Below are 11,375 nucleotides of genomic sequence, written 5' to 3' on the forward strand. Positions count from 1 at the left end.
TCTTGCCTCCTTTGTCAAAGATAAGGTGCCCATAGGGAGCATGGATTTATCTCTGGGCTTTCTATCTTGTTCCATCGGTCTATATTTCTATCTTTGTGCCAGTATCATACTGTCTTGATGACTGTGTACTAACTCATTCTTTACAAAAAAAAAAAACCTTGCTAATCCCTGGTCTATAAGACTATGGTCCCTTGACAGATGAGAAACTGAGTTTTTTAGAAAGGTGAAATAATTACCCAAGGCCATACAGAAAGTAACAAGTGACAAGTCTTGGTTCCAGGACTAATTTTCTACCTCTGGTCTTAAAACTAGCTCTGTTGCTTTACATTATATTTAGAAGGAACTTTCCCTTTGACTTAAGCATAAACTTGACACATCCCTAACTTGTTCTTAAGTGTTTATAATATGCCTTCTATATTGTCTACAACCTTAGCTGTGCTCCATCTCGCCTCCCCTTATGCTTATAAAAAGACAAGCATGGGGAATGGGGAGGTATCAGGTTCCTTGCCCACTCCCCACAGAGTTTCCAAAGCAAAAGAGGGTCAAGCGCTGGGAGGAGTCGGACAATCCAAAGAAGAGCCTGCTGAGGCGGAAACACAGTTCTTTGTCTTGGGAGCTTCCGGATTCCAGCTGTAGGGGAAGGGAGAGAACTCTGCGTTTTCTTTCCAAAGGAAAACATGGACAGAGGTTTCCAGGTAAGCACACATCTGAGCAGCCTTGTTGTCACTGTGTCTGGGCTTTGAGGGGAAAGACACCTGAACACCACGCTGCCTCAGCTCCAGCAGTTCAGCAGCTGAGAAGAGCAGCTGCTCCCCGCTTCGTCTGTTTCATACTCAGCAGGAGGATTAGTTTAAGGTTCTGACCCCAGGAAAACGATGCCTACAGCCTACAGTAGGCGCTCTGTTATCCCGTCCAGCTGGGACTGAGGTGCCCAGCTTTGTCAAATGCGCTGGTTCCTGGAGAGCTAGTTGCCACATAGACCATCGGCCGGAGATTGGTATTCGAAGATGCAGAACGCATAAAATAGGCTTTGTACTAAAACTACCCGGAATATAATCCCATCTTTCTTAGCTATTTTGCAGGCATGGTGCCTTGGGTACATTGTCCAAATAGGAAGAAGGTAGAGGAAATGAAATTCACAGTTTATTGAGTTCTATGCTGCTAGCAAGCACTGAGCGGAAGCCAAGCCTTAAATCAATAAAGGATTTAATGTTGACAATCGTCCAGTGAGGCATCTCCACTTTACAAAAGAAAAAACTGAGGCTTGAGATGGGTTCGTTCATTCGTACAGTATTTACTGAGCACCTTCGCTTGACCTCAGCACTGGGAATACCTATCTCTGCCCTCCTAGAGCTCCTATTCTTGGAGGGGAGCTTGAGTTAAACAAGTACAAGTAATTGATCAACTGTGGCAGGGATGAGAGTCACCAAGGGCAAGTCATGCTGCTATGACAACACCTAACAGAGGAAGCTGGCTCAGTTTGATCATCCAAGAAGACTTTCCTGAGAAAATGAAATTGAATCTGAGACCTGAGGTATTCCATAGGAGAAGGGCAAGAGAATGTACCCAGCAGGTGGAAAGAAGTATGGTCCTCCCAAAAAGTGACAACACACAGGCTGCTGGGGCAGAGAGTGAGGGCTGGGGACTGACACAGATGAAGCTGGTGAGGTCAGGAGAGCCTAGACCAGCAGGGCCAGCCTCAAGGGCCAAGCAAGGATGTTGGACTTTATTCTAGGAAGTCACAGCAGGATGCACGCCAAGCAGACAGGGCAGTCCTGCAGAAGGCCAAACTCTTAGAAGTAAGAAGCAAGCCAGAGTTCAAGTGCAGGTTCAACTCTAAAGTCCATGCTTTTTCCACGGTCACCAGCATATCGTTAAAATTTTTTCTGAAGCAAGCTGATTCAGTTAAGGGGTAGGACCTTTCAAGAAAGACAGAAAGGAGTCCACTGTAGAAAGAACACCCTGGATTAGGAATCAGAAGTCTTGGGTTCTAGTTCTGTCTCAGATCATTCCTGATCATGCAGGACCAAGCTAACTCTTTTAACCTCACAGCCTCAGTTTCCTCTAAGAGGGAGACAGTGCTTAGACTAAGTGCTCAATGAGTTATCACATGGAAAACACTTTAAACTACATAGAACCCATAGTAAATGATAAATAAATCTTAGCTGTTGGTTTTACCAACCTCTTTGAATTCTAGTATTTTCTGATTTTTAGTATAAACTCTGTGACTGTGTATGCACTTTTTCAGAACCCTCCCTGCCCAGGCACAATCATCAATCTTGGTTATTTCTAGAATAAGAAAATTGTCCTTTTGACATAATCCTAGAATTCTCCAATAGCACTTGAGGAACTCTTGTCTTCTTGGATTTTATAGCCCACTTAAATGTTTGCATAATTGATTCGCCCCTCTTACAGGATTTAGCCGCATAACCCACAGGCAGAAATTTAATTACAGATCTGAAGGGACTTACTGTTATAATACTGGCAGAGCTTTCCTAGGTTAAGTGATAATTAAGGTTTAAATTCCACTGGGATCAAGCAACTTTTAAAAGGGTCCTCTCCCTCTCCCAGCCCATATTGTACCAAAGGTAGTTTGACTTTTGAAATGCAGGACAATACTAAACAAGAGATTACTTTGTGTGCTATATGCAAGGTTGGATCTGCTTTTCTTTGGTTTCGTGATTTAGAGATAACGCATTTCCACATCCATCTTGTGTCCCGATAGCCTATTTCTGGAAGTTGGGAAGAGCTGGGAAGGCTACTCTTGATTATTATAGAAAATATTCAGTCCTTAGGCTGCTTCCCAAAAGACCACCCCATCCCATCACACAACAAGTTCTTGGGTCCTTGCCTTTCTTTTGCCTAGCCGGTCTGTGCTTTCTCTGGGAATGCGAACTCATTTTAATATTAGCTTAAGCAAGGCATAATTAGGAATGCAAATCTGCAGCAAGAAAACAATACAATTCATTCAAAAGCTAAGATTTGGTGACTCTGGATTATCTGTCATTAGGCTTTTTTTTTTTACATCCCCATTGCTCTCCATTCCAGTAACTGAAGGCTGTCTGTATGTTTAAGTATGCAGCTGTAATTGGCCCGCTAATATACTCTCCCAGGCAAGCTCTGTTGTTTTGCAAGAACAAGAAACAGGATAGCTCATCCTCCTTTTGCAAGCTTAGTAAAGGAAGAGGCAGAAGTTCTTTCTCGATTCCTCCTGTGACAGATGCAAGAATAGAACTCACTATACACTGAAGCTGAGTCACACACTGAGGGTAATTTTTATTCTGGGTAATAGTTCTTATTTTCCATAATCATCTTTTCTTGAGCTTTGTCTTCAGGCTTAACCATCTGCCCTCTCCTTCAACAGATTCATTTTGTCTTGAGAGCACGTTCCTTTACCCCTTTGTCAACACTGCAAAGCTCAAACAAACAAAAATAACCACCCACCTCTGCATTATCAACTTTTTGTCATCGGAAGACTTCATCGTCTGCACAAAAGTAACTGTGTAAAGAGCTCTTTTATATAACCATGTGTGTACTTGTGTGGGTGTGTAAATGTGCATGTTAGCAAAACTTAAAATCAAAAATGTGCTTATAACATATCACAATCAGAGAGTCACAACATGACTGGGCATTTTTTCAGGCAGAGGACCTTTGACTCACTCCTTAATATATAACACCCTCCTGCTAGGAAGTTGAACAAAATCCTGCATGATTTAGCTCCTAAACTATCCTTCTAGTCTCATCTCTCATCACTACCCCACTGCGTGCTCTATGCTCTGGCCATGCTAGCAGAATCTGTGCCTTGAAATTCATACTCCTTGCCTCCTCCAGACTTTACCACATGTTTTCACTCTACCTGGAATCTTCCTCTGCTCCATCCCTGAACTTTTTAGTCCTCATCCTCCACATCTCAAGTTAATTGTCACCTCTTGTGAAACTTGGCTGTGGACCTGCATCCACATACAGTTGCACAGATTTTTCAATTACAGAAAACATTTTTTTAACTCTTTCTTCAGGCAAGGCTGTATACTAGGCATTTGGGGTAAAGGAAAAAGAGGAAGCAGGCTTTGATGAAACATCCAAAGCCTTCCAGTATCCCCATCTCTAGCCCTTGAAAACAAAATGATCCCTAAGACTCTGAACTGCTAATATCTTTATAGTATAGCCATATAATTTTCTGATTCTCTATGCCATTTTATACAGGACTCTAATCATCTTTTATTCTAAATTCCTTATGAAAAAGGTCTATCCTACTTTTAAATGACCTACAAAGCCTAGCACCAGGATTAATATATAATACCAACAAACTCAACTGATTAACTGCCTACTGACCTGTCCTTAGAGTGTCTTCCACAAGAATCACTGAGCAGCATGGTGAAATGCCCAGGAGACTATAAACGGCATAAAGACAGGGACTTGGTTTACCACGTCCAGCATCTTCCCAAGTCCTAACACAATACCTGACACACCATAGGCACTCAGTAAATATTCATGGAGTAAGGAGATGAATGAATGATGATATAAAGCAGTGAACAGAAGCCTTGCCCTGAGGGACCCTCTAGACAATGAAAGGGACTTAAACTCACATTGTCCTCTCTCCTCCCCAACTTTTCATTGAAAATTAAGTTCATTTTTTTCCCTCACTTCTTCTCAGAGATCTCTTGACATGGGGTCTTTCATTTTCTCTTAGGTAACCCTTGAAAGGAAAAAGAATAATCTTAACCGAAACACATAGGCAGGAATCATCTTCTAAATAGCTTTGGACAACACCAGGAATGATGACTGGGATAACTTCTACTCTGGAAGGCCTCACAGAGGTAAGATAAATGACAGTTTTTTCTGTTATGCCCTTCTTTTCACCACAAAGAGTCAATGACAATCATTACAAAATATAAAAGCAAAGTCTGAAGTTCAAGCCAACAAATCTTCATTCTGTGTATTTGAGATAAAACATTAAAAGATGAATAAGGCTGGAGTGAAGTGAGAGAGAATGCAAACAACTCCATACAACTTGATAATCACCATGCTGCAAGGATGGACAGAAAGTTGAGAGAATGATGAAGATGAAGCAATTAATTCTGTCTCAGAGCACAGAGGAAAATGTCACAAAGAAACTGATCACTGACCTAGTCCTTCATGATGGTACAATCAGCAGGTGGAAGAGAGATGAGCAGTCCAGAGGCAGAGAGCAGCATAAAACATGAAGCATGCATCATGTTCCAGGTGATTAAGGCAGCTTGGCTAAGACAGGTTATCAACAATTTTAACACCAGTTTCATTTATCCCTAATGAAAACAGTTGTCGGTTTAGCCTACATTGATTGAGAAAGCACATCATAGCAAAATGTACTATGCATACAGTAGAGCTCTTGAACAAATGTGTGTTTCATCAATCACTATAGCAGCTATGTATAGATACAAAAAATATTATCACATTGCCAAGGTATGAAAGCAGTCTAAGTGTCCATCAACAGATGAATGGATATATAAGTATATATATATATATATATATATATAGTCCTATGTGTCACTTCGTGACTCCATGCACTGTGGCCCACCAGTCTCCTCTGTCTGTGGGGATTCTCCAGACAAGAATACTGGAGTGGGTTGCCATGCCCTCCTCCAGGGCATCTTCCCAATCCAGAGGTTGAACCCAGCTCTCCCACGTTGCAGGTGGATTCTTTATAGTCTGAGCCACCAGGGAAGCCCAAGAATACTGGAGTGGGTAGCCTATCCCTTCTCCAGGGATCTTCCCGACCCCAGAATCAAACCGGGGTCTTCTGCACTGCAGGCAGATTCTTTACCAGCTGAGCTACCCGGGAAGCTCAGGACTACTATTCAACCATAAAAAAGAATGAAATTTTGCCACTTGTAAGAACATGGATGGACTTGGAGGGTATTGTGCTAAGTGAAATAAGTCAGACAGAGAAAGACAGATACTGTATGATATAACTTACATGTGGAATCTAAAAAATATAACAAGCAAGTGAATAAGACTAGGAAAGAGCCAGACTCACAGATTCAGAGAACAAACTAGTGGTTACCAGTGGGGAGAGGAAAGGGGGAGGGGCAATACAGGGGTGCGCCAATGTGTGCTTAGTCACTTCAGCTGTGTCTGACTCTTTGTGACCCTATAGACTACAGCCCACGAGGCTCCTCTGCCCATGGGATTCTCCAGGCAAGAATACCAGAGTGGGTTACCATGCCCTCCTCCAGGGGATCTTCCCAGCCCAGGGATCAAACCCTGCATTGCAGGTGGACTCTTTATCCACTCAGCCTCCTGGAAAGCCCAATATAGGGGTTGCTGCTAAGTCACTTCAGTCGTGTCCGACTCTGTGTGACCCCATAGACGGAAGCCCACCAGGCTCCCCCGTCCCTGGGATTCTCCAGGCAAGAACACTGGAGTGGGTTGCCATTTCCTTCTCCAATGTGTGAAAGTGGAAAGTGAAAAGTGAAAGTGAAGTCGCTCAGTCGTGTCCGACCCTTAGCGACCCCACGGACTGCAGCCTACCAGGCTCCTCCATCCATGGGATTTCTAGGCAACAGTACTGGAGTGGCTTGCCATTGCCTTCTCCGAATATAGGGGTAGGGGATTTAAAAAAGGATAATCATGGGATTGTATGAAATCACGTTTGTGAAACATTTAAAAACTGTAAGCACTACAGAATTTTAAAAATCTTTTATTCACTGTTTTAAAAAATTAAAAAAAGTCAACCCCATCTATAAATTTCAATGCAGTAGTCCTAAACAAAATGTTTGTTGACAGATTTTAAAAAGTAGTAACACATAATGTCAGACTTAAGGTTCACATCATCTTCCCTTTCTGTAAAAGTCCCATTGAAACTAAAACAGAAGATTTTTATCTAGAAAAAATAAGTGATCTTCCCAGAAAATCTTCCTGGTGAGGAAATCAGAGCTTGAGAAAGAAGACAACTAGGACTTTAGGCAGTTCCTTCCACCCACACATACGTGCAATAATCTGTCTGGGGGAGATGAGTGGGAGAAGGAGAGGGACAAGCAGAGAAGGAATGGCAACTCTGCCCAGGAGGGACATATTGTTCCCCATCACCAAAGTGAGGTCATTCTCCTTTGCAAAGGTTGAGGTTCCCCCTCATGCCATCTTCTCAGGGAAACCCTACTTACAAAGAGCCCCCAGGCAGCCCTGTCATGCAATCATCTCTATAGCTGTAGCAAAACCATATCCTACAGGGCAACTCTCACTCAGAGATAACCTGGGAATTATCCACAGACACGGAAGGAAAATTCACTGACACCAGAGAAAACAAAAATTCCAGGGAACAGAAAAGAGGGGTTTTGGTTTTTTTTTAAGTCATTAGAATCCTCAGAGTCTAGATTTTGTATCAGTTAAACATGAACAGGGTGCTATATAATAGCGAACAATCAGCCAAAAGCAAAATAGTTCTTAGAAATTAAAAATGACAAGAAATTCAATAGGTAGGATGAATAATACACTAAATACAGCAGACAACCAAACTGGCTACTCAGAAAAATAAAAACAAGGAAACTGCTGAAGATTTATATCAAAAACTTTAAAAATATGCATACGATAAGAGAAAAAATAGGAGACAAGGGGGAAAGGGAGTGTGAGTAGGCAGTGAGGCAGTGTTCTTGACTTTCCCTGACAAAAACCCAATAATTCTCTTCAGCTTATAGAGACAAGTAATTAGAGGTTTGAGTATATTATTTAAGGTCATATGGTTACCAGTAGAACTAGAAACAGCCTGTTAGCAGTGATTGCCTCTAGGACATGACACTGAGTTGAGGAAGCTGCCTCTGGGATAAAAGAGCTTCTTTTGTGGACTCCTGTTTTCTTTGGAAAAGATAATTACTACATAGATACACATTTATTCTAATATTTTTAATAAAGTTATCCTGAAAAAAAGTATAACACATTGGCAGAATTGAGACACCATTTCCATCTCTGTCGAATCTATTCTCTGCCAATATGGGGATCCTTTGTATGCATCACAAAGAAACCCCAGAAGGAAGAACATATGCTATTTATTTATTCATTCAATCATGCAACAAACATGAATTGAATGCCTGTTGTAGGTCAAGGGCTGTTCCTGCAAAAATAAAACAGTTCAGGTAAAGCAGTTAATAAACAACAAACATCCGTGCCTCACAGAACTGTGTTCTTCCCTTATCACAATAATGCCAGGGTTATTACTTTGCAATTAATAGGCTCAATGAGAATCAACTCATATAAAGTTTTAAAATAGGTAAAGCTCATTTATGATGAAAAACCAGAAAAACAAGTTACCTCTTGCAGGGAATTGACTAGAAACTGGAGCATAAGGGAATTTCCCAGTGTGGTGGAAATGCTGTATATATTGACAGGATTTCAGGTTACACAGATATATGCATTTTTCTAAAAATCATGTATTGTACATTTCAGATTTGTACGTTTCCTCTTATGTGAATTTAGCCAAAAGAAAAAAATGGACAACAAAATTTGAACTAAAAAAAATATTGGGCGCAATGTTACTTTAACCAAGGAATGTGTTTCTCAGGTGAAAAATAAATCACATTATTTTCAGAAGAAAAAAATTAAATATTTCACAATGATGAGGTGTGTTTACTGTTAGGTAAATTCAGGTCGAACCCGACGTCCTCCCAACTCCACCCCAAGAAGAGATCTTCCCAAGGATAGGTGGGAAGATCAGATGTGAAAAATCTGAAGAAGAGAGTTTCTGGAAAAAGGACAAGATAAGGAGATTAAGTCGGGGAAGGAGGCAGCTACCACGAAAGACTAGAAGGTGAGGTTCTTTTGTACAGTGCCCGGGAACACGCTAACCAGAAAGTCCCAACTCCTAGCCAGCAGGCTCTGTGCTATTTGGGGAGGATCCAGTGACCCTTGAGTAAACCAAATGCTTGCCCCTCCCTCATGAGGCTTGGTCCTGGGGAGGATTAACCTGGGTACTCAAGAACAGACATGTTCCCTGACCAGAAGCCACTTTGTAGGTTCACAGAAAGACCAAGACCCCAAGCTTGAGAGCATGTCAGTGCCAGGAAAATTGTTCTTGCCTTCAGCGGGTCTCCTGGGAACAACCTCCACCCCAACAAACATGACCACAAAAGAAGGGTACCTCATGCATGAACTAATATTTATGCCTACTACCAGCAAGTGGAAAGACTCTAGAGGGAATAATCACAAAAGAAACTAGATTAGATCTAGACAAAATTAAGAAATTCCATTTTCTCTGCGAATCCTGGGAGATGCATGAGTTAAGTTTTGTGAACCTACAGCATATGTTTCAGTCACATTACTTATTCAGGCTGCAGACTTCTTGATGTACATATGGTTCTTCTGATCTTTCCAAATAATTCCATAAGACCCCAGAGTGCACAAGTTGGAAACATTAGGGCTAGGAGGAAGGGCGCTTATTGGGGGGAAGTGAGAAAATGAGGCCAGGGAGGCAGATTTTTGAAAACCACCTCTTGTGCCATACCACAAATTCAGAGGAGAGCCAAGAACCATACAAAGGTATAAAACGTCCAAATAAGAAAAGGGTGAAGAAAGAGAAGGTTTTTGAGGAAGGGAGTGAAAGAATCAGATCTGGGTTTTGGAAAGATGATGCTGGCAGTATCTGAAGAAGGAATTTACAGAGAAAGATTTGCAGACAGGGAGCAGACCTAGGAGGCTACAGTCCTTAATCAAACAAGAAATGCCCTAAACTAAGGCTGTGATGGTGGCGGGGTTGGGGGGGGCACGTTAAATCTTATGCATCACTTTTTACTTCCTCTATCCTACCCTGACTGCTGCGGTCACCATTTCTGCACAAACTTGAACTAGCTCTGCGTATGTGCGTGTGTGCGTTAGTCGCCCAGTCGTGTCCAACTCTTTGCAACCCTATGGACTGTAGTCCACCAGGCTCCTCTGTCCTTGGGATTCTCCAAGCAAGGATACTGGAGTGGGTTGCCACGCCCTCCTCCAGGGGATCTTCCCAACACAGGGATTCAAACCCGAGTCTCCTGCATTATAGGCGGATTCCTGAACTACTGAGCCATCGGGGAAGCCCCAACTAACTCTGAGCAGGTGCAAATGGGAAATGCAGATGTCCGCCCTGCTTCTCAACCCAAGTCCTCTCTGAAGTTGCTGCCCAAGCACCTACTCTGCAGTCTCACACAAACAATCCAGCAAGACGAAGGTGTGAACGCCTGGGGGCATCGGCTTGCATGGTGCATGCTTGGGGTGTCCCAAGGCTCCACAGAAGGCCTCGCAGGATCGGGACCCCGCAGCGGTAATCAGCCCGGGACCGCAACCCTGACTGGCCTTCTTTCCCTTCCAGATGTCCATGCCTCTCCCTCTCACCGCTCCCTGGGCCTGCCCTTGAACAAATCGCCGTCCACAGCTCTTGTATTAGATCTTGTCCTTCGTGGAACCCAGGCCACCGCAGGGAGTCACAGCACCAGCCTCTCAGATGAGGTCTGGTGCCAGAGAAGGAGAAGGTTCCACCTTGGGGGCGGGGCGGGGGGGGTTTCCGGTGTGCGTGACGGAATGACGTGCGCTGGGGCTACGTGACGTGACTGCCTCCCTCCGCGTCGCGCGAGAGGCTCTCTTTTCTTTCCGCGCGTGGCTAGAGCCTGGCTCCTGGCCTGTGAGAAGGTGGCTCCATGAAGCTCTGACTTCTTCAAGACTGATTGCTTCCTGCCCTTAGGATATGTGCTTTCGCTTCTGTGTTGTCTTCTTTCCTGCTCTTCTTCCTCCTTGTCCCTCAGTTCCTTTTATCCCTCCATGTCCTTTTTCACTCACATCACACAGTTCATTTTCATGTTCTGAGGTAAAATTCTTTTCTAAAAGCTTTTATTGAAAAATAGTTGGTTTGCTACGATGTGGCAGTTTCAGATGTATAGCAAAGTGATTCAGTTATATATATATATATATATTCCTTTTGAAATAATTTTTATAATTCTCTGCCGTTACAGTTATTACACGATAATGAATAGAGTCCCCTGTGCTGTACGGTAGGTCCTTGTTGATTTCTTTTTATACAGTTATTTCTGTTGTTTAGTCACTAAGTTGTGTCTGATCCTGCGACCTCATGGACTGTAGCCCACTGGGCTCCTCTGTCCATGGGATTTCCCAGGTAAGAATATTGGAGTCGGTTGCCATTTCCTTCTCCAGGGATCTTCCCGATCCAGAGATTAAATCCAAGTCTCCTACATTGGCAAGCAGGTTCTTTACCACTGTGCCACCTAGGAAGCCCGTTTTATGCAGTAATAATATGTATATTTTAATCCCAAACTAACTGAGCCACATTTATGTACAGAGGGAACCAATAAGTAAATTGGTACTAAAGATAAGAGGCCAAGCGTAAAAGTAACCCATCACTTCACAGGATGATTTGCTAG

General features: G+C 42.9%; 1 long non-coding RNA gene across 6 annotated transcripts in view; it reads left to right on the forward strand.

The window, feature by feature from the left end:
• Window positions 1-11,375, forward strand: part of LOC129554274 (uncharacterized) — a 70,396-nt gene that overhangs the window by 14,609 nt on the left and 44,412 nt on the right. For 3 of the 6 annotated variants that reach the window (XR_008685579.1, XR_008685578.1, XR_008685582.1), the window contains exons 2-4: window positions 4,691-4,817; window positions 8,609-8,779; window positions 10,950-10,988. This is a non-coding gene — a long non-coding RNA (uncharacterized LOC129554274). The remainder of the gene's footprint in view (window positions 1-4,690; window positions 4,818-8,608; window positions 8,780-10,949; window positions 10,989-11,375) is intronic. The other 3 variants (XR_008685580.2, XR_008685581.2, XR_008685583.1) reach the window with 1 other exon arrangement.

This window comes from Moschus berezovskii, chromosome 14 (genome assembly GCF_049115385.1).
Source record: "Moschus berezovskii isolate FMDL1 chromosome 14, NW_MosBer_1.0, whole genome shotgun sequence".
Lineage (NCBI taxonomy): Eukaryota > Metazoa > Chordata > Mammalia > Artiodactyla > Moschidae > Moschus > Moschus berezovskii.